Raw genomic sequence first — 13471 nt, forward strand, 5'->3', positions numbered from 1 at the left:
TACATGCTACATCAAAAAAGACTGCACACATTTTATGCTTTTAGACCAGTAAATGTGACACTTAGGCACTGAGGAATAAATAGACTTGGCCTTGCAATATACTTTCTGTGTCTGCGAACACAAATGTTTTTATTTTCAACTTTCAAGTGATATTAAAATAAGCAACAGGATAATACAAGAACAGAAGGCCTTCATGTACATGTCATTATACTTTCATGCCTGAAGATATCCCAGGACCACAGAAAAGATATGTATGTTAGTCCTATAGGCTGGAATTTCAGCGTCCTTGAGTGCAAGTATTTCTGAACTACAATAGTGATTAGTGGCTTCTTAAAAGCAAAAAAAGTCAAGAATTGGCAGCAGAGACTTGTCAGTAGTGTTTACATAAAGCAGTCTACACTTCTTACCTACAGACTAAAATGCAGATGAAAATATGGGGTGGTGGTGCAGGGGTGCACTTGGAGACAAGTCTAAGGGAAGCCTGGTTGCTCTGTCACACAGTGCAAACTTCTTTCATTCACTAGCTGCCATTCTGGAGACTTATCATTATTGCCAGATTAGCAAGTGCTAAAATGGAGTTAGAACAATAACTTCCATACAACATAAAGGTGCTTAAAATCACTAAGAATTTGTGCATTAGTAAAAGGCACTGTGGTGTCTATCCCAAGCTGAGAAGGAGCCAGGGAAGCATAATCACAGTAAAAAGTGGCAAAGTGAAAGCTGCTCTGATCAGCAGAGAGCTTTCTTATTTTTCAGCTAAAAGACAGCTTTCTTGGCTTGCTTAGCAGAAGATAGGACACAGAGGTACATCTGGCAGAGTATTGCCGAGCTGCAGCAGCCCAAGGTAAGCGGTGCTCTCAGTCAGACTGAGTTGCAGGCCTAAGCTGAGTGCCGTCTGGGCAGAGCAGGGGGAAGGCATGCTAGGGCTACAGCGACCACCTCTGTGGGCAGCAGGCACCCAGTGCACCACCTCTACTGAGGTTTGTTTAAAGGTGTCTGTGGCATCTGGAAACAAGCAGTTGCCACAGCCTAACCTCCAGCAGCAGGCAGCGTAGTGACTGCTAAAGACCTGTACAAGATGTACTACACCAATTTAGTGTCCTAAGTTTTATTACCTGAAAGAAAAACGTCTCAGGTTAAATGCCGGTTAGAGCCTGTCTTTTATAAAGCTAAGCCAATTACTTAAACTGGAAGACTACTCCTAACATATGAAGGCCATTCCCAAGAAAGTCCAAGCCAGTACCTAAGGTTTGGGGTGACATGCTCAACTGTTACATGTACCAGAAAGCGAGATGTCTGCTCAGTCTCGCTGCGGTTTGCCCTGCACACACTGTGGTGAAGTGTTTAGGTCCATACTATCTAATTTAACAAGGGTTACCACAAAAAGGATCTTTGTGCACCAATACTTGCCTTAAATAATTTCATGGGAAACTCAGATTAATTTTGTATTTAGCCCATACATGAAAGTCCCCCTGAGGAATTAATTTTCACAATAACTAGCAATAACTTTCTGTTGCAAAGAGAACACTTACGGTGACTTTCCTGTAGTGTTTTCACTTTGCTAATAGAAACAGGAAAAATAAAACAAGATGCAGCACTCTGGCTACCAAGTAAATTCAGAACACCACTATCTTTGAAAACATATTTATCCATTTTTCCCCCTAATGTCCCCAAAAGAAATAGAATTGGCTTATGGTCACATCATTCCTACATCATCAAATAATGTGTTACCTTTAAGGTACTAGCTATATTTCTCCCTCACTGGCAAAGAAAATTGAATCTCTGATTTTCTCATGTTTTACCATTTAAAAAGTATTCTCATCTATTAAAAAAACCCTGAGAACATTTAGTAACAGATTACTATTAAGCACTTGGTTGCCCCTTTCTAAGACTGTAATAATTTAATCTGCAATTTCACTAGAACTACTTGAAGTTTCACACTATTACTATCAAAATCCACCCATGAACACAGGTGAAATTCCAGGGCTTTCAGTGAGAACTTCCTATTTTTGCAATTCAGCTTTTATTCCTGTTTTCTTTCATTGTAAGGCTGCAGTAGTTGCATACTAGGGCACAAGTGAAGATACAGAAGATGAGATTCCCTAAGAAGGGAGACCAGACCAACTTGCTTTCACAGCCAGTATCTAGTACTGGATGCTTTGCAGAGAAATGCACAAGACTCTGTCATGAACAAGTACCAGATCCCAAATAGTGAATTTTCCATTTCCTATCCCTCTCCAAACCTCTTCATTTCTGCAAGACATTAGGACTGCCTTACCCTTGCAGGTAAAAAACCCTCAAAAACCAACCAACCAACAACAACAAAAACACCCACAAACAAACAAACCACAAAACAAACATAAAAAACCCAAAACAAAACCAAAAAGCCCACCACAATAATGTGTGTACATATTTAGCCTACCTAGATTCTGAATAGAAAAATATGCTTTGGCAATGAGGAATTGAATTGTTTGATGAGTAAAAATGTTTCTTTTTATGATTTTTTTTGGTTGTTTATGGATTACTGCCTCTTGTAGTACAATGATAAAAAGTCAGCTGAAGCATCCACTTTTCTTTAATCAAATGTTCAATTACTTTATGCAGTGAATTTATGAAAGGACACAACCACCACCAACAGTACACAGCTATGACTGTCTGAAATCAAGTTGCTTGTCCTAGGTGGTATCTCTATGTGGTCATCATTTAACTGAAAGAAGGTACCACATGAACCTTAACTTTCTGCTCAACGTCAATATGGTTACCATAGGCATGTTTTTCTTAACATACTAGTAAAGTAAATCTGTTTTCTACTATTTTCTTACTAATAGTTCCAAGTATTTTCAAGCTACTCCATTTTCCACATCTGCACATTCCCTTCTTTTTCCATTGGCCAGCAAAAGGAAACATGCCAGAAGCAAGATGCCAGTCATGAAAATCAAAGGCAAAAAAATGACACAGTGCTGTGGGCAATGCAAGCCACCCTGAAGACATGTACAGAAAATGTGGAATTAAGAGAATCCACGGATAACTGCTACTCTAAACCAAATGCAACTCCTAAGACACTCTAAATGGAAATATATAATATTTTTAGAATTAATTTTAGTTTTTAGATAGTTATTCTTGAAAATCAAAACCGTATAAATGTGCCTAAAGGACAATATTTACAGAAACATATTTGTCTGAGCTAGACTAATTTACTTTTTATATTTTCAAAGATATAGTAAGATAAAAAACAGTTATGAAGAAAAAAGAAGGGAAGGTGTTACTGAAACTGAGAAACTAGAAAAAACACAAAGTTGTAATGGATAACATTTAAATCCAATGCAGAGAATGATTTAGGAAGGAAGAATTTGAAAGTAATTACAACATTTAGCTTGTGATGTTCAAATGAAGAGCTTTAACAGGGCATTTTTGTAGATTGTAGCCTTCAACACTAGTTTATAATGGTAGCATAGAAAAGGGCTTGGTAAAAAGCAAAAGCAAAAATATTGCTACGTTGCACTCATATTAAAGACAACATGTCTTGCTATGCTCATTCTGTGCTTCAAACCAAGCATCCCAAATTAGAAGAAGGAATACTTGAACACAGAACAACCCCGTACCTGACAGAATAAAACCCAAAACCTAAGAAAGAGAAATTGAGCCATGGGAGAACTGGAGAATTTAACAAGTTCTCTGATTAAAAACAAAAGCAAAACAAAACAAAAAACCAGCTACAGTCTAAGGTTTACAGATATATTAATCTATATTATGAAATAAAATGACTGCATTTCAGCTCATACTTGCACAAACTGCAATTTCAACTCTGAATAATGGCAGTTCACAATTTGTGGCTAAGCTTTAATCAGATGAAGAGGAAAGGCTTTGAATAAGGCAGTCACTGGGCTTGTGTCTTTTTTTCCTATAGTCTGCTCCAAAACAACACTGCAGAACTACATGTTAGTAGTTCAAAAACAGTAATTCATTGTGGTGGTTTAGCCTTGGCTGGGGGCTAGATGCCCACCAAAACTGCCCTATCAGTCTCCTCCTTAGATGGACAGTGGAGAGGGAAAAGTAACCAAAGGCCCATGAGTCAAGGTAGAAGCAATTTAGTAGTATGAAAAGCCAAAGCAAAGCCTGCGCATAGAAGCAAAAGCAAACAAAGATGTTATTCCCTGCTTCCCATCAGCAGATGATGTCCAGTCACTTCGCAGGAAGCAGGGCTTCAATATGCAAGATGACATCAACGAAAGCCCTCACATTTCTTCCACTTAGCCTTTACATCTGAGCCGATGTCATACGTCATGGAATACCCTTTTGGTCAGTTTGGGTCAGCTGGCCCAGCTGTGTCCTGTCCCAAGATTTTGCCCATCCCTCAGTTGTGGGGCAGAAATGCTGGAAAAGTACAGTCTTGGTGCTTGGCTCAGCAGTAGCCAAAACACTGGTTTGTTACCAACACCCAACTACAGCACTGAAAAACAGCACTATGGAAAGTGCTCTGGGAAAAATTAACTTGAAATCAGCCAAACCAAATAGATTTGTACAGCATTATGTATCTCAAAAATGTTAGTAAGTGTCATAGTGTAAAAATGTTACAGCTAAGAATTAGGAGTATATGAAAGTAGTCCAAGCAAAAGCAGTCAGAGGAATGGCACATGTATTTGTTAGGTTAGTGCTGCATATTGGACAAAATGTAGCCAGCCCTGTCTTTGCATAAAGGTACATCTGATGTTATCTGTTGAAATAATTAGTTTTCTTCATTTGGTTACACAAGTTTAACATCTCACATAACCTTTCACTTCACAGTATAGTTCTGAGTCCAGCGAAAAGTTTTCCTAGGTATTTGAATTCCTCCCCCTCCATCTGGCCAGTGTTCTCTCTACTTGGTGCATACTGAAGTATCTGTCCTTTGAACAGGTCCTGCTATAAATTAAGCACCCTGACCTTCTATAAAGCAGGAGCTTTCTCCTCATGGATATTTATGTATATCAAATTGATTTTAGATATACCTGCTAGAGTAAAACAGCTATAGGAAAAGCAGTGCAGACAGGAAAACCTCCAGTTTTCAGAAAATATGATTCCCCAGTGATTTCAGGCAACCTGCAAATTGATCAGTCTAAAATTGAGTAGTAGTAAAAAAAATCCAGTGCTCTGTGATTGCTTTACTTCTGCTTCCACACCCACACTCCGATAAGGTCAAACATTTCAGTTCAGCTTTAAAAGATGGGGAAAAGTGACACTTTCTAGATTAATTGATATAAATGACACTTCTCAAGCTAAATCAACATTTCTGTTCCTAGGCCAAAGTTAAACACAAAGTGAGGGACCAGAACAAATACTTAAACGTCACTTTTAACAGGATCTAGAATGTTACCTTCGACTTGTGGGACATTAGAGGAAACTTCTTCAGTAGCAGAACAGAAGAAAGCAAGCCAATACTTACACTAAATTCATGGTTATGACCTTGTTCATTAAAACTTAAGACTATTTTGAAATAAGCTGATGAATTATTACTAAATCTTAGCCATCAAGTATGAAACAATATTTTTAAAGATGACTTTTTTACATTTGAAGGAACAAATTAAAAGGATGCAAAAGGTTAATATTAAGCTTTCTCTTTACTTTGCTAATTTTGAGTTCTTTACATGCGAATGCAGAAAGGAATCCTCATATCAACCATTTTATTCACAATTATGTTATTTTTTAAAAAGTGATACGTCATTTTTATGCATCAAGTTTTGGCCTGGGCTACTCAATTTTACATTACAAACTGAGTGCTTTAAGTATAATTCAGGGATTAATTTAGACTCTTGCAACAACAAGGAATATGATTATTGTAAAAGGAAAGGAAAGTCAAGGCAACAAAGAAGAATACATTTCAATTTCACTGATTTAACTTGCAACTGAAAAATAAATTATATAAATCACTTCCTTCGTGCATGCTTTTCCTTATCTGTGAGTGTTCAAGACTAGGGAAAACAAGAAAAAGAAGCTAGATGTTTAACAAAACAACCTGGAAAAAGGCATTGCTGTCATACACCTGCCCACACTATGATCACTGAATCCTACACGCTTGAGATATTTATGAGCTCTCTTTACTGCTGACCCTACCATCACCAAACCACCCAACAGCCACTCTCACTTAAGAAGCTCTAAATATTGTTGCCATGGGTGACACATGAATGCGGAGTAAGGCGAAGCCCTGCTAATAAAAAGGCTTTCATGGCATTTCAGTTCTTGCTCATAAGTAAAGTTAAAATTTATGGCTTTTAAAATACTGGATCTGAGGGAGGTCAGGTTAAATGGCTGCTAGTAATAAAAGGAATCAATATGCCACAGCATCTGAAGCAGCCAGCAAGCTAAATAAACACTTCATCCAAATCCGCTTGGCCCTGAATTAAAAGAACATAAAATACTGTATTTATTTTGTTTGCCCTCCACCAGTCCACAGTTTGCATCACTACATCCACTAGAATTCTACACAGGGCAAGCAACAAACATATGTTGGCCAAGTAGCAATTAAACTGCATGTCAAGGCTAGGAGCAATTAACTGGGCATTAACCTTATCAGGGAACCACTTCTGCATTTAGCCAACTACAAACAGGCAAATATCTCATCCTGGGAACATTCTGCAATATGTGTTTACAAAAGCTTCACAGGACTCAGACTTTCTGTCTCAGGCACACACAGAGTAAATGAGCCACCCAATAACAACCCTTTATTCATAAACCCTGAGCAAAACCAAAAGTACCTTTTCCAGTGATTAGCATGCCCTATTAGCATAGAAATGCAAGACAATTCGTTCCTTACAGCACTTAAAAATAAAGGAGACCAAAAGAAGTAGTTGACTTAGGCCTTTTGCTCCTAATCTACATTTCATTCAATTTATAGACTTATTTCCCCAAGTTATAACAACATACTTTCTTCTGTTTATTTGTACAGACTTAAATAGCAAGTGCATAGGTTAATTTTCAGTTTAAGAAATTAATGCACATTTTTGCTTGAACTTGCCAGTAGGTGACCTGTAAAAACATTATACACCTGTAATCAATCCATATATATGCATAGAGAGGCCACTCACAAAGGCATGTATATTTTTGAAAGTACTTTGCTTGTGAGATTAACAAAATTTATCTTGAAGCAGTTTAGCAAAGTTGATGTGAAAATCCAGTTCTTGAATACGAATATGCAGAGTTTTGTCAAATCTACTACTAAATAAGAGAAATTGGTTCTGGCACAACTCTGACTCAAAATCTCCACAGAATTTGAAAGGATTATGTAGGTTTTTCAGTAGAAGTCCTCACCAAAGGTTCCTTTTTATTTTGTTCTGAGATTTACAAGATCATTTGAATGCTTAAAACTTATGACATTATTTTACTACAGATTCCTCACAGCTGAATTCCCAGATGTGGTAATAGTTGGTCTTGAGCTTTATTTTACATGATTCAATTATTTAGTTGTTTGTTTGTTTACTTTAAACTATCTTCTATAGTGAAACTTGTTTGCTTGGTCTCATTCCAGAGAAGAGAACTGTTTCCAGAAACAAAAACCAAAAAGAACAAACCCAACCAAACTAAAAAATCTCCCCAAATTTCAAATAATACACCTCCCTCTTGCCATATCTGAATAAATGAGGAGTGGTTAAAGTAAATTCTTCCAGCTGTATAATTTATTTACTTTCCCCTATTCACCAATAACTCAAAAAGGACATTGGGTAGTGATAGAACTAGGGGTGATGGAGCAAAACTAGAAGTGGGTAAATTCAGATTGGATGACAGGAAGAAGCTCTTCACCATGAAGGTGGTAAGACACTGGAACAGCTTGCCAAGGGAGTTGGCGGAAGCCCCATCCCTGGAAGGTTTTAGGGCCAGGCTGGATGTGCCTTTGAGCAACCTGACCATGGCAGGAGGGTTGAAACTAGATGATCCTTGAGGTCCCTTTCAACCCTGACAATTCTATGGCTCTACGAGTGAAAGGAAACCTTTCAACCTTTGCATGCAAGTAGGCTGCAAACTAGGTTCTTCCTACAATTTTCAGGGAAGGAAATTTAATTTCCATATCTAGGCTATTTCCCCTAGCATTATTTGGATTTGGATAAACTTGGGCATAAACTTGTGCCTAAAGTACAGGAACAAGAATAAATAGGCAGGTGAGCATATAACAATACTCAATATGCACATTTTTAGCAACTACGATGATCCCATCCACTGACACATCAGAAGCTAGAAAGGAATACTGACACATGCTCCTCAGCCTACATGCTTAAGAAGTTGCAAAGAAACTCAAGGCAGACAGAGGGTCATGTGAGCAGAGAGAAGGTTTTAGTACTGAGAACAGTTACTTTGTAGGTCTTAAAGCATGAAAAGTATTTTCAGGGCTTTCTTTCACAAAACTGAATCCTTAGAAAAAATCATGCTCAATTCATGGAACAAATGGCACAGAATTGTCCTTTCAAACAGCTGCAGCCAAGGATTTTGCTAAATTGTTCTGTAGTGTACAAAGGATTCACACCCATTGAAAACTAGCTGTCTTCCAGGGTTTTAAGAGACACAATTCACAACAGGATTACAATCCCAGTCCTGCTTAAAAATAAAGTCAAAATACTGCTTTAGTTACTCTGGTTAACTCTAAGACCTAATATATGATTTACTGGTTTACATTCTACATTTAGTTTGGGCATGTATAGTACAACCCTTCATTAAAGGGGCTTGCAGCTTCTTTGATAGATATGTCATGATGTGCCATTTTGTTGAAAAGGGTTATTTTTAAAGAGAAACTGGCAAGGATGTGAATGAGAGATCAAATAAAGCTGGTTTTGCAAATCTGCTTTTTTTGGAAATTTCATTACATTCTTAGATGTTTAGCAAATGTACACCTAGCCATTCATTTCCCCCCTGGAAAAGAGAATCCCTCCAGATCTCCAAGTTTTGTTTCCCCTGCTGTTATTTTTAGTATCCTGAAAATGACACTTTATTAATTACCTAGTTATATGTTTAAGATCTCTTCAATATGCAGTTTTGCATTGCTACACTGTGTTTAAATGGTAAATTAGAAAAACTAATAGAATTGCTGCATGGAACACCTTAGAATATGATTTAACTGTGATAGGAAATGAGTATCACAGTATCACAGTATCACAGTATCACTTAGGTTGGAAAGGACCTCGAGGATCATCGAGTCCAACCTATCAACACAGACCCCATGACTAGACCATGGCACCAAGTGCCACGTCCAATCTCCCCTTGAACACCTCCAGGGTCGATGACTCAACCACCTCCCTGGGCAACCGGTTCCAATGCCGAATGACTCGCTCGGTGAAGAACTTCCTCCTCACCTCGAGTCTGAACCTCCCCTGGCGCAGCTTGAGACTGTGTCCCCTTGTTCTGGTGCTGGTTGCCTGGGAGAAGAGACCAACCCCCTCCTGGCTACAACCACCCTTCAGGTAGTTGTAGAGGGCAATGGGGTCACCCCTGAGCCTCCTCTTCTCCAGGCTAAACAATCCCAGCTCCCTCAGCCTCTCCTCATAGGGCTTGTGCTCAAGGCCTCTCACCAGCCTTGTTGCCCTTCTCTGGACACGCTCAAGTGTTTCGATGTCCTTCTTAAACTGAGGGGCCCAGAACTGGACACAGTACTCAAGGTGCGGCCTAACCAGAGCAGAGTACAGGGGCACTATGACCTCCCTGCTCCTGCTGGCCACACTATTCCTAATGCAGGCCAGGATGCTATTGGCCCTCCTGGCCACCTGGGCACACTGCTGGCTCATATTCAGGTGGCTGTCGATCAGCACACCCAGGTCCCTCTCTGTTTGGCAGCTCTCCAGCCACTCCGACCCCAGCCTATAGCTCTGCATGGGATTGCCGTAGCCAAAGTGCAGCACTCGGCACTTGGACTTGTTGAATGCCATCCCATTGGACTCTGCCCATCTTTCCAGTCGGTCGAGGTCCCTCTGCAGAGCCTTTCTACCCTCTAACTGACTAACATCTGCTCCTAACTTTGTGTCATCTGCAAACTTGCTGATGACTGACTCTACCCCTTCATCCAGATCATCAACGAATATGTTGAAGAGGACAGGGCCCAGCACTGATCCCTGGGGGACACCACTGGTGACTGGCCTCCAGCTGGATGTGGCACCGTTCACGACCACTCTCTGGGCCTGGCCCTCCAGCCAGTTCCTAAGCCAGCACAGAGTGTAATGGTCCAATCCACGGGCTGACAGCTTAGTCAGCAGTTTGCTGTGGGGGACGGTGTCAAAGGCCTTGCTGAAGTCTAGGTAGACCACATCCACAGGCCTCCCCACATCCACCAGGCGGGTCACCTGATCATAGAAAGAGATCAGGTTGGAGAGGCAGGATCTGCCCTTCCTGAATCCATGTTGGCTGGACCTGAGCCCTTGGCCATCCTTCAGGTGCGCAGTTATTGCCCCCAGGATAATCTGCTCCATCACTTTCCCTGGCACTGAGGTCAGGCTGACCGGCCTGTAGTTTCCAGGTTCCTCCATCCGACCCTTCTTGTGGATGGGGACCACGTTGGCCAGTTTCCAGTCATCTGGGACCTCACCAGTGAGCCAGGACTGGAGGAAAATGATGGAGAGTGGCCTAGCTAGCACATCCGCCAGCTCTCTCAGCACCTTTTTTTTTTTGAGATTTCTTATCCATTTTTCTTGCCTATATACAAATGACATTACCTTGCTCCCTTTCACTTGCCCCAAAAATAAAGAGTACAAAAATGCTCCCAAATATGATACAGTAGCAGCCTGCAGAAAAGTAGGGTCAAAGGAGAATAAAGGTTCATTCCAATTCTTCCTAACAACATCACTCATCAACCAATGAGGACATTTCTGGAGAGGTTACTCAATGCACTATCCTAAATTACAGTCAAAATTTGCAAATTTTTCAAGGTTTAACAGGATGGTAAGCAGCAGCCACAGTGATACTGTAACCAAAATAAATTGATATAAGTAAAGCACAATCAAACCCCATTTTAATGTGGACAAATCCAAGGTGGCCTATCTTAGAAAAATAAAGGCTTCCTCTCAGCTAGGACTTAGTATTATTGGAAAAACATGCTTTTGCTCAGAAACTTTATTCACTCTTGAACAATAAATTAGTATCCAGCTACCAGTAGATCAGGATGAACTTGGACAATCAGGCTTTTATCAGCCATATCAGAAAAATCAATGCAATATCATGAATCAGGTGCAGAGCTTAGTACCCAGTTTAATCTACTTCAGCTACCTGGGATGGATTTTCAAAATCAAGCATTACAAAAGTAACTGTTCTACAGGAACAGGTAGTTATTTCAAACACTAATCCAATCAAAATACACCAGTACAATGAATCATCCTAAATTAATACTGAACTGCCATCTTTGCCTAGAACAGGGTCCTAAGCAATTGACAGCAACTGCAACTTTTAAAATTCTTCAAAGCCTAAGTGTGCTCAGATTAACAGGGAATTGAAGCCTGGAACAGGTAGGTTAATTCTCAACCTGCTTCAAAGCTGGGCTCAAATCCTCTGGGAGGAGTAAATCAACACCGTCTGCCAGCTTACAGCAGCTGAGTATCTGTATTTTGATCTTTGCACCCTACTGGCAACGTACTTCAGCGTACCTGCCCACAGAGACTCAGACAACATTAACTCATTTTATTTAAGCTTGAGCACAAGTGTCAGATGTTAGTACCTTCAGCCTGTGGTGGATTCAAAGTAGTGATTTGTATGTTAAAAAAACCTCTTTATTATTTTAGCAATCCAGAGAGCCATCTGCAGTTTCCTCCCAGTCCTGACACAGGAGTAAGAAGAAACTAATTGGTATACAAATCACTTTCACTAGAAACTGTTTTATTCTTTGAAAGCTCTGATTTTACCTATTCTAGGAATCAAAGGTCTGGAAAGAATCAATAGCTGTAGAAGTATAAGCAGCACAGGATGCATCATTATAGATTATCAGTAGTTTTGAAATATTACCTCATGCTTTAAGCACATCATCATATGAACTTTGAGTCAACAGTGCTAACTGCAGCTCACAAGAGTAGTGGCTGTAGTGTTTTCCCCGGTTATATTTTACCTCACATGTCTGGAGTGAGTGCAATCCCGATAAAAAACCCTGTCATTTTGGAAGTAATGTGTGTTACAACAAATTTTCACTGTGTTCTTTTTAGTTCAAATCTAACAAGTATTTATGTATTTTTTTAAAGAACACTTTACAGTGTACTTGGATTTGTTCCTTTTTGTTATTGAAGTAATGGGTTTCCTTCTCTACGGATATTTTTCTGGCTCTTTGGTCAAGACTGACGGAATCTATCCAAAATATGCTGGATGATGCAAACTTCTGGAATACTAATCTGCAGCGTCGGGTTTGCCTGAGACAGCTAACTTCAGTAAGGCCTGATCTCTAGCCAGAACAACATCATGGAGGCAAGTAATTATAGTAATGTGCAAAGCAGGAGTTCAACCAACCAGGAAATAAATCTGTGTACAAACAAGCCATGTTTATACAAAATGCTGCCACAAATTAAAAATTTAAGCTCTTTTCTACTACTTTGACAATTGGTAGGCATAAAGTTTTCAAACTCCAATGTGATACTGCAAATGACATATTGACAATTAATAATCTGAGTAATTTGCAACAATAAATATCTTCCTTTCTATTAATCTAATTTTGTATCTTCTATTTGTCTTATTTAATACTGGATGGCACACTGACCTCTTTGCTCTCAAAATCTAGACATTGTTTTTAAACACGTGTTACACATGAAGGCAGCTCTATTTGCCTCTGTCTCTCCACACACGGTCAGACATCATAAAGGTGTAAAACTTTATTCTTAGCAATCATGTCATTTCTCAGATGCATTTCTAAATGCTATGACAATACAAAAATTGCTTTCTAGTGTTATTAGCTCTTCAGTAGATTCTTAAAACTCAATAACAAGTATCATCAATATTCTTCTAAATAAGGTTTTGCTCCAAATACAATAAAAGCCAATCTCATAAAGATTAAGAACACACACACACACAAACATTTTGAATAGTTTCAAGGATATTAAGTAGCTCTGCCAGATTTGTTTAGCAGTATCTGACCTTTGTATTTCTGCCTTTTTACAGTGGCTAGTGCTACAGTTTACCTTATTTGGGTTGATAATCTGTATAAAAAATAGCTCTTGTGTTCAGTGATTACCTTACTTTTCTGTATCAAAAGTGAACAGTTGCATTTGTATTCTGCCCTGTATCTTATTTTCATGAAATAGTTTTGCCTTATTTATTCTTTGTCTGAGTGTGGACTAGTATTGCCTCCACATGAAGAAGGAAATTTGGTTTATCTGTGAAATGTATGCCATTCCATTTCCTCAAGAAGATAATGCCGAACAAGCCATACTGTGGTTGAGTATAGACTTATGGCAATCAATTGCTTCAATATTTATATAATTTGTAAAACTCCATGCATATTATCGCACAGTTAATCAGCGCTACTTGGCAGCTTCTTCCCTCAACCTTT

At 39.2% G+C, this 13471-nt stretch overlaps 1 protein-coding gene across 6 annotated transcripts in view; it reads right to left on the reverse strand.

Moving 5' to 3' along the window:
* The window catches only part of PARD3B (par-3 family cell polarity regulator beta), a 438076-nt gene that overhangs the window by 149157 nt on the left and 275448 nt on the right, over positions 1–13471 (reverse strand). The gene's annotated exons all lie outside the window — the stretch shown is intronic.

This window comes from Melanerpes formicivorus, unplaced genomic scaffold (genome assembly GCF_026170545.1).
Source record: "Melanerpes formicivorus ecotype bairdi unplaced genomic scaffold, bMelFor1.0.p_v2 SCAF_5, whole genome shotgun sequence".
Classification (NCBI taxonomy): Eukaryota; Metazoa; Chordata; class Aves; order Piciformes; family Picidae; genus Melanerpes; species Melanerpes formicivorus.